The sequence below is a fragment of the Fundulus heteroclitus genome, chromosome 22 (genome assembly GCF_011125445.2).
Source record: "Fundulus heteroclitus isolate FHET01 chromosome 22, MU-UCD_Fhet_4.1, whole genome shotgun sequence".
NCBI classification, from domain to species: domain Eukaryota; kingdom Metazoa; phylum Chordata; class Actinopteri; order Cyprinodontiformes; family Fundulidae; genus Fundulus; species Fundulus heteroclitus.
The window spans coordinates 39,109,759-39,122,074 of NC_046382.1; positions in this window are offsets into that span (position 1 = coordinate 39,109,759).

Consider the following 12,316-nt stretch of genomic DNA (forward strand, 5'->3'; position numbering starts at 1 on the left):
TTATTCACTGAAGTTGCTCAGGTAAAAAGCACTACAGGATGACAGGTTAAGAAACCACCTATATTAATATTTGATGTATGTAACATAAATGGTAATACTTCACAATGAACTTTTATATGGTTTTCAGAGCAATGGAGTAATTTAAAAAAACAACTGTTCTAGCTTAAAAAGAAATATTCCCTAGAATGGAAATGGCAGCATATATGAACGATAACTAGTCGTCTGGAACCACAAAGGTAAACAGAAGCGCAGAAGTCTAATGCATATTAGGTGAAGCTGAGGAAATTAAATGAAAATGCAAATAGCATAAAGATGGAGAGTTTGAACTATTTGCTAAACTACAATTTTTTTCTCCACGACTGCAGTGCTTTTAGCTTTTGCATGCATACAGTGTGTGGCTTGTAAAGTATAACTCCATAAAACTTAGAAGTCATTATTCTGGGAAGAATTTGACTTTCTGAGGTTTCTTTATAACATCTTTTAGATTGTAAATGGACTCATTGTTCCATGTCGGATGGCCTGCGCTGTGAGCTATGAATAAAGCACCATCTCGGGCATTTAATTATTTAGGTATCTTTTATCTGCAGTAAATCTGGACCTTGAACATTTTAGATGATCTTGAAAGTTCCAAAGGCAAAAACCTATATGTTGCCAAAAAAGCACATTTAAACCTGAAATCGGAATACTTTTCTAAGTATGTATTCAATGCGTCTCATTGCTTAAAGACATTGAAAAAAACTTAACCTACATATAATAAAATCCAGTTAAAATTATTACTGACCCTTTCAGGACCCCCAGAAGCTTTAAAATGACTATGGTAGACACTTGGTGCTAGATACAACCAGTTTCTGGAAGAAAACCTCTTAGATACCACAAATAATAATAATAACAATAATATTAATAAAAATAAAATATTTTCCATCCATCTATCAAATATTTTATTTGTCATTGCAACATACATTATGTTAAATAAGCGACTCCAGCTGTGTAGTTATCTCACTACCTCACTGTTGTTCTTTACCTGGTATCACTTAACGTACAATGTCAATTCATTTGTATATAAGTCACCTGAATGTACATAAGTCATCCTAAATATGTGCTTTATTTCCTTTGTACTTTTATTTTTAATTTTTTGATACATTGTATATATGTGGACAACCTCTATATACCTTATGCACCTTTTCCTCCTTTTGACACCTTCTTTTGTTTATTAAGCCGATGTGTGACAAGTGAATTTCTCCACTGTGAGATCAATAAAGCCTATCTTATCTTATCTTATCTTATCTTATCTTATCTTATCTTATCTCATCTTATTCAACGAAATTTGTCCTCAGCACTGAAGGAGCATTATGTGGCTAAGGGTCTTGTTCAAGCACCCGTAGTGGCTTTCTATGAGACTAACCATGTTCTTTACCAAAGAACTCATCATGCCCCACTGGTGATTCACATCCTACATCTGCGGGTCTTCACCGAATATCACTTGGCAATGGAGGAGACTTTTTAGAAATCTTTGCATTGAGTAGGCATGTCTGCCCGCTCGGCAACATGTCGGCCTGCTGCTCTGCAGGACTGTCATCCGTGAAGGACGCCATCACAGCCATCCTCTCCCCAACGCATCTGTGTGTTGGTGCGCATGAATATAATGAGAGGGAGTGAAAACATGATGAAAGCACATAGCAAGCAAAGACGAACTAATGGAGGAGAGAGGCTGTGGTAGATCTGGGAATGATGTTTTGAATCTGGGAATGCAGTCCCCCCGGTGCTTCCCGCCTGCAGAACGCCACACAACTTCTTCCCTTTAGAGTAAACTGTCTCACCGCAGAGCATTTCACGCGCGCTTGCCACATTCTGGGATTGTGAGTAATTGCCATCCGATAAAACGAGCTGATAAGTGCGTAAGCGCAAATTTCTGAACTGACCTACTTGGGGTAATTAATTCAGAAAAGACTGCCATGGCAGCAGAAGTCACAAAAGGAAGCCTAGTTTCTTTTCCTAATTTATGTTGGCTACAAAATCCCTGCCTACTCAGGAGGCGACTGTACTTACTTTGCTAAGCATATTTAAACAATAATTTATTAAGATTCCATGAGACGACTCCCGAGGAACATAGTTTCAGAGACTCCTTTTTTTTTTTTATAAACATAGTGTACTGTGGCTCAATATAAACAAGTGACACAAAGCACTCCCGCAAGTCTCATATTGTTTGTTTAGTGCAATTTTTCAGCATGGTTCTAATCTTTATTCAAAGGCCTCAGGCAAACGTCTACATGTGAGAAAGAAACGAGTTGTAGGAGGTATGGAAGCTCCTCCTGCTAGAGCTCTTTCTAAGCAAAATACCCAAACTTCAAATAAAATCTTTGCTGAGGAGAAATAAAATAATAGTCTCATGAAGACAGTTAAAAAGAAAACCCTGCTTCCAAGCTAATGACTTGCAAAAAAAACAACAACAAAAAAAACTTCTCATCTAGGCTGAAGCTCCGAGTTCACTACTACGCATATTTTGCTAAAGGGAAACCTTCTGCTGCGTTTGCTCCTCCAGTTGACATGCAAATAGAATAGTGGACGGGAAATGTGGATGTTTAAAGATACTTTCCATAATAGTTTCTTTGGAAATTTAATTGGAAATGGAAATTCAAAATATCAAATCAGTTTACGTTGTATCTAAATGGACTGGATATCAGAATCACGATCCATTTTATTTGGCCATGACTGTGTGCCCAATCAAAGACTTTGGTTAGACATGAGGTATCAATATATAAACAGTATTTTAATTTGTTTTGGTGATATGTAAACAAAGACGAATGTGGAGGTTGTGATAGGGTATGTATACTTATCAGGCCTGCATCATACATGCACACGTTTGCTTCCTGTAGGCCGGTTTTTGGAGGTCCTCACCACACGGGACTCACTTTGTCCTGACTTTGTCTCCACTAAACCTCCATAGAAAGCTGAAACAGTTTTGTGACTGAGACACAATGATTAACACAGTCAAAACACACACACGCACAACCAAAAACTAAAAACAGAAGAAAGAAAAAAACGCCACTACATTTGGCAGAATCTTTTCAACCTTTTTTCCTATCACAGCACTAGCCATGCTGAGTATCTTGTGTCGTTGCCATTAATGCCGCTGACCTTGGCTCTGTCCGGTGCTGAACAGGTGTTACACGTTTGATTGGAACCCCGGAGACTATATAGACAAAGACCTTTTCAAAAACATTTTCCAAAAGTCTCTCAAAAGTACCTAAAGAGGTGCAGTTAGGTCCGAAATACTGAAACGCATTCAGCCATGAGTCACACACTGCAAAAACGGATCTAAAAAAAAGTAAAATGTTCTCAAAGTTAGGCTATTTGTCCTTGATTTGACCCAGTAAATAAGATTATCTGCCAATGGAATGAGTATCTTTACCCCTAAAATAAGATAATTGGACATCCTGCACTTGAAATAAGATGATGGAGATTAATTGTTCCTATTTTAAGTGGAAAAATCTTATTCCATTGGCAAATAGTCTTATTAACCTGCTCAAATCCAGGACAAATACACTCATTTCACGAAAATTTTACTTATTTTTAGTTCTGTTTTTGCAGTGCAAGGTATTGGGGGCCTCATCTGTTTGCCATATACAGCTCTCTGAGAACCATCTAACCACTTTTATTCCATGAAGTAGAAGTTCATAAAGGCATAGATCGTTTTTTTTTCCCCTCAATAAATTGTTAACTCCTGCATAAATATCTGCAGCTATTTTCTCTAAAACAATCAAGAAGCACCACGATTCAGAGATTAAAATGAGCTGAATTACTTCTTCAATTTCTGTCTTCATGGAGAGAGAGAGAGGAGCCGCGGAGGAGAGGCTGAAGTGGAGAGTCATCCAGGGCCCAACGGTTTATTGATCCCTCCATCGCCTCCCCACCCTAGCGCAGTGGAGAAAATTGGACTGTTTTCTCCTGCGGTGATTGACGCCTGCCTTCTGCGAGCGGTGTTGTCAAACTTGCGGTGACATTTTCAACCGACTGAAATTATCTTCTTCTTTTTTCTTTTTTTTGTCCTTTTCAGTTGACTGCCGCGTTCCTTAAAATGACACAAGTCTTTTAGTGTGTACAACATCTGAGATGACAAGTGACAAGTGTTAAGCTAAACAACCTACAACTCTGTCAAAAAAATGGGAGAGGCGAGAGAAGATGACAAATGGCTCTTGTGTCAGTTTTTTTCACAACGACTAACAAAACGGCACGAGCCAGCCGAAGCATGAGAAAAAAAGAAAAAAAAAACCTTTGTGTTTTAAAGTATTTTGTTCGTGCAGAGGAAGGGCAGATGCTGCGGTGCTTTGACGGGCTCCTTTGAATTAGATTTCTGTGGGAAGTTACTCCAACTGCAAGCCAGGAGTTACGGTCTTCAAACTTTAAGTCGAGCTCATTTTATTTATTATATTTTGTAAAGAACTAAAGGCCTAAAATCACAACCTCAAACACCATGGATCCTTTTTGTGTTGGTGTGTTTATGGCTGTGGAATGCAATTCTGATATTTAATGAACCATTTTGGTAAAAGCAAAACCAAAACAGGATCAGCCAATGATCCAAAAGGTTCCCGATAGCTGATGATTTCGTGTCGGTGGTGGTTACGAGGTTTGCAGCTGCTAGTGTTTAAAACTGCTTTCATTTCCTCTACAATCTGAAAGCATTTACACCCAAGTGGAGCTATAGCCTTCGCCAAGGACAGCCTTCACCCTGGCTTCAACCTGTTTGACCTGCCGCCCTCAGGAAGGCGCTACAAGTGCATCAGATCTAAAACAAAGACTGAAACAAAGCTTCTTCCCAAAAGCAATTAATACCATAAATCCCAATCCCAATCCCTTTTTTTATATTGTACTTCCTACAAGATACAGTGCAGAGAGGCACTGTTTTCATGACAATGAGTAGTGACAATAAATTCAAATTCATTCATATGAATGCATTCAAAACAAGGTAAAAGAAGACAATGATATCTGTAAAAAGAAGGGTTAACAAGCTTGGATTAGTGTTAAAACAAACAAAATAAATTAATACAAATGCAGCAATAAATATAACATTCAGAGAGCTAAAACTGGGAATAGACAGATGGAAATATTAATCAGTGAATTAATGAAAACCCAAAACTGATGAACCATTTCACAGCAAATTTGTTCCAGTTTAAAAGTATAACTGAGATTCTATCATCATTATTATTGTTGGAAATTAACTCTGCTGTGTGATTTTAACTAGTCGATCGGCTGTTTTAGAACAAAGTCTACACATTGATTTGTTTTTTTTTTTTTGTCAAAAGTTAAATAACATCCTGTTGGAATTCTCCTTAATGAAAAGAATATCTTCTGTCCGAAGATTAACAATATGTGGGATTAGGCTGATAAAGAGCTTTGAAGCTGGAGTTACTCTGCAAAACGTTACTCAGGCCAATCTCAATGGTGTTAATGTCTGAGCATTCATGTAGTTTGACTGATTTAATCTGTGATGTTAGGGAAACATTCGCCTGTTCATGTCCCATTTGTTGCCCAGCTGACACCCCTGTCTGCTCCTTGACACGTTCAGTGAAGCCAACGTGTTTTTTCCCCCCACTGTAAGTAATATAAAGGTCTTGAAGTGGCCCAGCCAGAATTCTGACCTGATTGAAAAATTTGTGGAGGAAGTTTAAGATTAGGTCAATGCCGAAGAGGTCTTCCAACCTCAAAGGCATTATAAAAATAAAGTGACAAAATACCAGTGGAAACACGCAAATGGTTTGATGGGTGTGATAAAATTCAGTTTAATAGTTTGAAATCTGAATCTGCCAGGGTTACTAATAATTTTGGCCATAACGGTCTCTTTCGTCCTCCTCCCAACAATAACTCCCATTGTTGCCGCAGCTTTCAACCCCAGGTCATTTTTTCTGAGTTTGTGAATTAGTGAACTCCGCTAACAGCCTCTTAGAGGAGTTACTGGGTTTAAAGCAAGTGCATTTATGCAAATTGTCACTATTGATAAACAAAACATGATCTCTTGAGAAAAAAAACTGCTTCCTTTTATCAAACACGCAGATGATCATTTTTACATGTTATTTTGAAAAAGAGAGTACCTGGTCCTCCGTCCTCAGTGTTTCATGATTCACCTTCCTAACAAATTCCTGACTGGAATGGACCTCCTCAGCGCACCAGGCCTGCCGATGGGAAATACTTCATTTTAGCTTTGTTTAGGACAGCATTGTTTAGCTCCACCATTGTACATATTGCTCGCACTCTCTATAGAGCATGGTGTCTTTCATAACAGTGTGTGTACTCACACCATCCTGTAGTGTGTTAGGACACAACCGGGCAACAACTGGGCATATTTCTAGGGGGAAAAAGAACAATATAGACGCATATACTTTGCCATGGAGAGGTAAATGCTTTACCTCTCCATAGTACATGTGTGCTGCTGTTAAATAAGGAGCTTCAGCACTTAGATAAATGTATATACATGCCTAAATTTGTTTTGTAGTGAAGGAAATACAAAGTTTAAACACTATGCACTCAGACTAATTTCCTCTTAGTCTCGCACCTATAGAAATCCAGCAAACAGGGGTCATATAAATCTAAAATAATCACTGACTGAGAGTAGAAGACAGACAAATTAGGCATTGAAAGTAGATCAACATTTCTGGCAGTCAAGCTTTCCTACAGCACTCAAGTTATGCACTGGTTAAATGACGTGCTAAGCTGAAATAAAGATCCGTTGTGTCCTAAAGCTAAGCTTACTGTGTCAGGTCTTCATCCTGATGTTTGCTCGCTAATTAGACAGCATTCAGCCGGGGAGAGGAGACATAACGGCAACGAATCGGAGACAGTTCTTATAACGGCGCTGCAGAAAGCTTTGTGCAGTGGCCTATCACCGTATGTAGGTGGAAAGCTCAAAAATATTTACTAGTTCTTAATGAGAGCAATAGCTCATCTCTTGATGCTGAGAAGCAGGAATCAGAATCAATCTTATGCGGCAAGTTTGTAGGTACAAACAAGGAGTTTGACCTTGGATTCTTTTTGGATCCCCATCATGAAAAAAAAACAGGCAGACAAGCCACAGTAAGCAGAGCAGCAAATTTTTATAACAGAAAAATAAAAAAATTATTGAGGGGCCAGTATGTAAAGGAGAGTATTTTTGAGGCAGGAACAGCAACAGGGTGGTATAGTTCTGCTGATGGGTAACATGCACAAAAAACATGGACCTTTGGGAAACACTGGGAATTAGTCTGAGTCCTATTCACAACGAAACAAAGTGTGCGCTTTCACTAATTACAGTATCCCAGCGGGTGTTCTAGGTTCCCTAATTCCTAAAGTGTTATTGTAGTTATATGCAGAGTCGGTTTATTGATTTCTTTTTATTACTATTTTTATGGATTTTTAATTCTTTACCGCACTTTGATCAATCTGTGGTTGTTGTAAAGCGCTTTGGAAACAAAACGTGATCGACTGATTGATTCCAACGGGCTAAACCAACACTTCACTGCTCAACGTAAATTATACAGCTTGATTTGAAGTTAACGTGTTTCTGCTGATTAAAAGGATATGTATTTAGTTATGCGCATCCATAAAAAAAAGGACAGATTGCTGCACGGTGATGATTAACGAATAATAATTATTGTCCTCTATTCAGATTGTGATGTGGTGGTTTTCAGGAGGGGGGAGCATTCATTGCTCCTGTCTGTCAGTCTTTGTACAACAGTTTTATAATGCGCAGATGCCTACATCCTATCGCACTTCCACTACTTTGTTGCTCATTACACATTAGGTAGAGGCTTTGGCAGCAAATGGGAACGGCGTTCTTTAAACCCTACCTGTAGCATTTAAGCTTCAGCAGCAGCTTAACTGAGCTGGAGCTCTGTTATCTAACTGCTCTGGGACGGGCCTTACAACTAGCTTTATGGGTGAGAGGCTTAACTTGCAGATGTTTTTTTTTTTTCAGACCAAGAATTGCTTGTTAACACACAGGCACATAAAGGCTTTTGTTGAAATGACTCATGTAAAACTGTTCTTGCAGCAAGCGGTAAACTAGGCGGAAATTATGCGCCCAATAAGCTTGAAAATGAAAGAAAACCCATGATGACTAAGTGTGTCTATAATGAAATCTGCTTGAGAAATACACTCCCTGGCTGCTATATTAGATACACCTGATCAATTGCTTGTTAACGCAAAGAGCAGCTGAGCCAGCCACGTGGCAGCAGCTCGGTGTGATCGGTGAAGACGGCATTAATGGAAAATTAGAAACTTCAAAAAGTGTTGGCCTGGTCATGATGATCCAAAGAAATCTGTAAGGGATAAAAAACTTTTTTACTATAGTAAAGTTTGTCTAAAAGTTTATGCCCTATTGCTTCTAATCAAACATTGTGCTCCTAATCTGCAACCTGTTGATGTTTCCACCAAATGAATCCATACGCTGCCCACTTAGCTGGTCCCTCTCCCTGGCCCAACCTTTGCCTTAGATCTAGTTCATCACCGGCTAATTACAGAACTGTTGTGGAACCTTCCCAGTAAGTGCCTCACGAGCCACTGGCAGACCATAAGCATTCCTCACAGTGCTTATTAAGGGATTTGAGTCCCATCCTGAAATAACTCACCTCCCCCCAATAATCCCCCCCCCCCCCACCACCGAACACCGCTTATAATTCTGTTCGTCTCTTGATTGCAAAAGCGGCAGTTCCCTCTGATGTATCTTCCACACGCCATTAAAGAACGACCTCGTACTGTAATCACTACACTGGTGGAAGTAACTGCATCCTGATTTTAATCACTGATGCTTAACGTTCTGGATCATAACTGCCCGTCAAGCTACTTTGAAGGAGAAAAGGGGGGAAAAAAAAAAAAACATAACTGGGATTCGGCTAATGAGAGCCCTTAGCAGACTCATTTTTCCTTTGAGAGCACAAAGGAAACACTCAGCATTCTGGTCTAGGATTAATTACAACATCATATTTGGTGTAGATCAGATTTCTCCTCATGTTATTATGTCTGGACCAACGGAATCTGATAGATGGTTGCCTGAAATTTCTGTTTTGGTAAGCTATAAATTAACATCAGCAAGCACTATAATGCCCTTAATTGTGCCAGAAGAAGAGAGCTTTTGGTGTTTTGCCGCTTCTGTCTCAAGCAAGTGGTGTTTCCATTTATTCATTTAAATGATAAAACTATCCATTAACGTGCCGATTCTTTCAGAAGTCCGCGCTATCTGAGCTCACTCAAGCATGTTGTGATAAATCACGGCAAAAAGCCGAGTCAAGAACGCCACAGTGGCCACAGAATATTAATCACAGTAGGACAGACCATTAATCGTCCCCCATCCATCTTTTGATGGGAATGTTAGAGGATCTAAACAAACAATGGTAGCTCTTATCACAAGTGTTCGGTGCGTTAAAAGACTTCTGTGCACTCTCAAGCAGAGTGTAGCTAGAAAGCAGATTTGCTTTCGTTTGTGTGGCAGTTTATAATTTTTCCTCATCTATCACTCACTGTTTCGGAGCTGATTGTGACTGACACCGTTTACTCTGTTTGTTGTTGCAGCATCCCCAACTGTGCCTCCCCTACACTCTGAGCATTTCAAACCCTGCCACGAGAAGGACTTGGCCTACTGCCTCAATGGTGGCGAATGCTTTGTCATCGAGACACTCAGTGGGCCCCACAAGCACTGCAAGTAAGTGACGGACTCGTTCAAAGCTTCTGCTGCTTTTGGTTCAGACGTTGGTTATTCTACTTTTGTGACTATCCGGGCTGAGTTAGCGTATAACCATTTACCTTTGTAGTGTTACTTGGCCTGATTGTTAATTCCCTGTGCAGTTAGTGTGATTCCTACACTTAGTTATGTATAGGTAAACCATAATGCTGTGTTAAAAACACAAAAAGCTTAGGTAAACATTTGAAACAAATATGTATGCTACAATCAAACTGCCTTTATTTAAAACTGGAAAGTCACAGTCATTCTTACTCTTTTTCAAAAAATAAAGCATATCATCATAGCTACAATAGTTATGAACGATGTTTTACAGGTTTTTTAGATTTGATACATTGGTGTGAGCAAAAATATACAGTAGACACCATCTAGAATATTCAACGTTGATGGGTGGCTTTCATTTAGTTTCAACAATTCCTTTTTGTTGCCTCCAGAAATATTGAAGAATACTGAATTTCTGTTTCTAGAAAGTGGAGCGAAAGTGGAGCCTTTTCTCAGTTAGCTGACTGGCAGTGCAAAGCCACATGTGGGGAAGGGGTAGCATGGTGTTACCCTGCGCCTCTTAAAGTGAGAAAAAATAACTTGGGTTGCTAGTAGTTTAGATCAAATCTTGTTAAAAGGACTTCGGAAATAGTATGATTAACTCCACAAAAGTGTTTGAAGGATTGATGACATAGTCAGAATTGGGAAAAATATCGCTGGATCATCCACTTTTATCAGGAAAGTGCCATTTAACACAGCTTGCACAACAGTGTGTTACTGTGGGATGTTTGTTGAATTTTGCTGAGTCAGCCGATGGCGGCCAATGAAAGGGACATTTGTGATCTGTTTCTGAAATGTATGAAAACAAGCAATGTTGCTTATCTGACCTTTAACATTTCTGGCTCTACATTAGCATTGCTAACCTTAGCAAGGTACATTTTATTGATCTTTCTCAATCGAAAACTGGCTTAATTTGAGATTTTTGTGGAAACATGGAAAATTTGTTACAAAATTAGCTTTCAAAGGATGAGTTTACTTTTCCTTTCAAGTTGTGTTTTGTTGAGTTAACCAATCAATAGCCTTCAACACTTAACTCTCTTGTATTCACTTTGGAAAATACTAAACCCTAGCTAACAGCTACTTCTCTGAGGACAAGCTAAGGAACAAGTTAGCGAACTAATAATCAAAACAGAATTGTCAAGTTCAAACAAGTGTTGTTGTAATAACCTGTTGGCCTGTCTCTCTCTTTCTTTGTTGGGTAGTTTGGCTGCACACCTTTTAAATCGTAAGGTCTCACAGTTGTAAAAGAGAAAGAGAGAACCTTTTTTACGTATTTTTACATAAAAGTTGCTGTTTTAGCTAACTTTAGCAGTTAGTGTAATGTTTGTCCTAAAGGCTCTATTGAAAAAAAACTCACAACCACACGAAGGCCCACTTTCCACATCCCTATTCACACCTACAGTGATAAAAGTTCACCAACAATGCAGTTAGCTAAAGCTAAACACTGTAAAAAAGGAAATAAAAGTAAAATTTTCTTGAAATGAGTGTATTTGTACTGGATTAGTGCAGGTAAATAAGATTATCTGCCAATGGAATGAGTAGTTTGACCCCCATAATAATATAATTAGATATGCTGCATTTGAAATAAGATGATGGAGATGAGTTGTTGCTATTTCAAGTGTAAAAACCTTATTCCATTGGCGTTATTTACCTGCTCAAATCGATAGCAAATAGACTAATTTCAAGAAAATTTTACTTACGTTTAGTTCAGTTTAGTGCAGCGAAGAAGCTATTGACTGACACGGAAAGCTAAAAAAACAGTGTCAAAGAATATGCACAAATGCTTGGGAAGACTTTTTAGCCTAGCCAAAACATTTGCCATCCTCAGGATCTCCTTTTTTCAAATTTACAGTAGTCACTTACTTCCTGCTGACACAGCATAGGCATCACAGCGTTTTTGATTGTAATACAGAAGTTGATTTTCATAAAAACAAAGGAGAAGATATCTGCTTACAAATATCAGTAGCAGTGTTGCAGGGGCATTATACTGTTAATATTCTTCAACCCAAACTAAAAATCAATCTTTTTGACCCAAACTGCACAGGCTTTTATGTGACTAAACCCGTGGAAATAACTGTCTATATTAACATTAAAAATAATATTTCAAAGAACCACGTACTTATTTTTTAATTGAGCCTGTTGTAGGATGACACAAATATGCTTTTAGCTTGACTTGCTAGTTGTTCTGTTAAAGTGAAAATACTAACAGTTATATCAAGATGGGATAGTAACTGCTCTTAACCTCTGGCCAGAAAAAAAAACTTTAAAATTTCCTTTTTACACATTGTTGGAGTGGATATTTTTCCTGCTTGCATGTTTTACTTTATTTGTGCCTTTGCAAATGTTGCTATGGAAACAAATTGTTGTGGAAGTTTGTTCTTGGAAATGATTTATTCTTTTTTTTTGTTATTGGATTATCTATTGAGGCAAAACACAATCATTTATAACCATTAAGACAAATGTTGTTTGCAGCAATATGATATTCATTTGATTTATTAATATTTTCTTTTAAACATGTGATTAATGTACCAATAAACCACAAATACTGGGTCGTTTCTTTTTATAATGAGG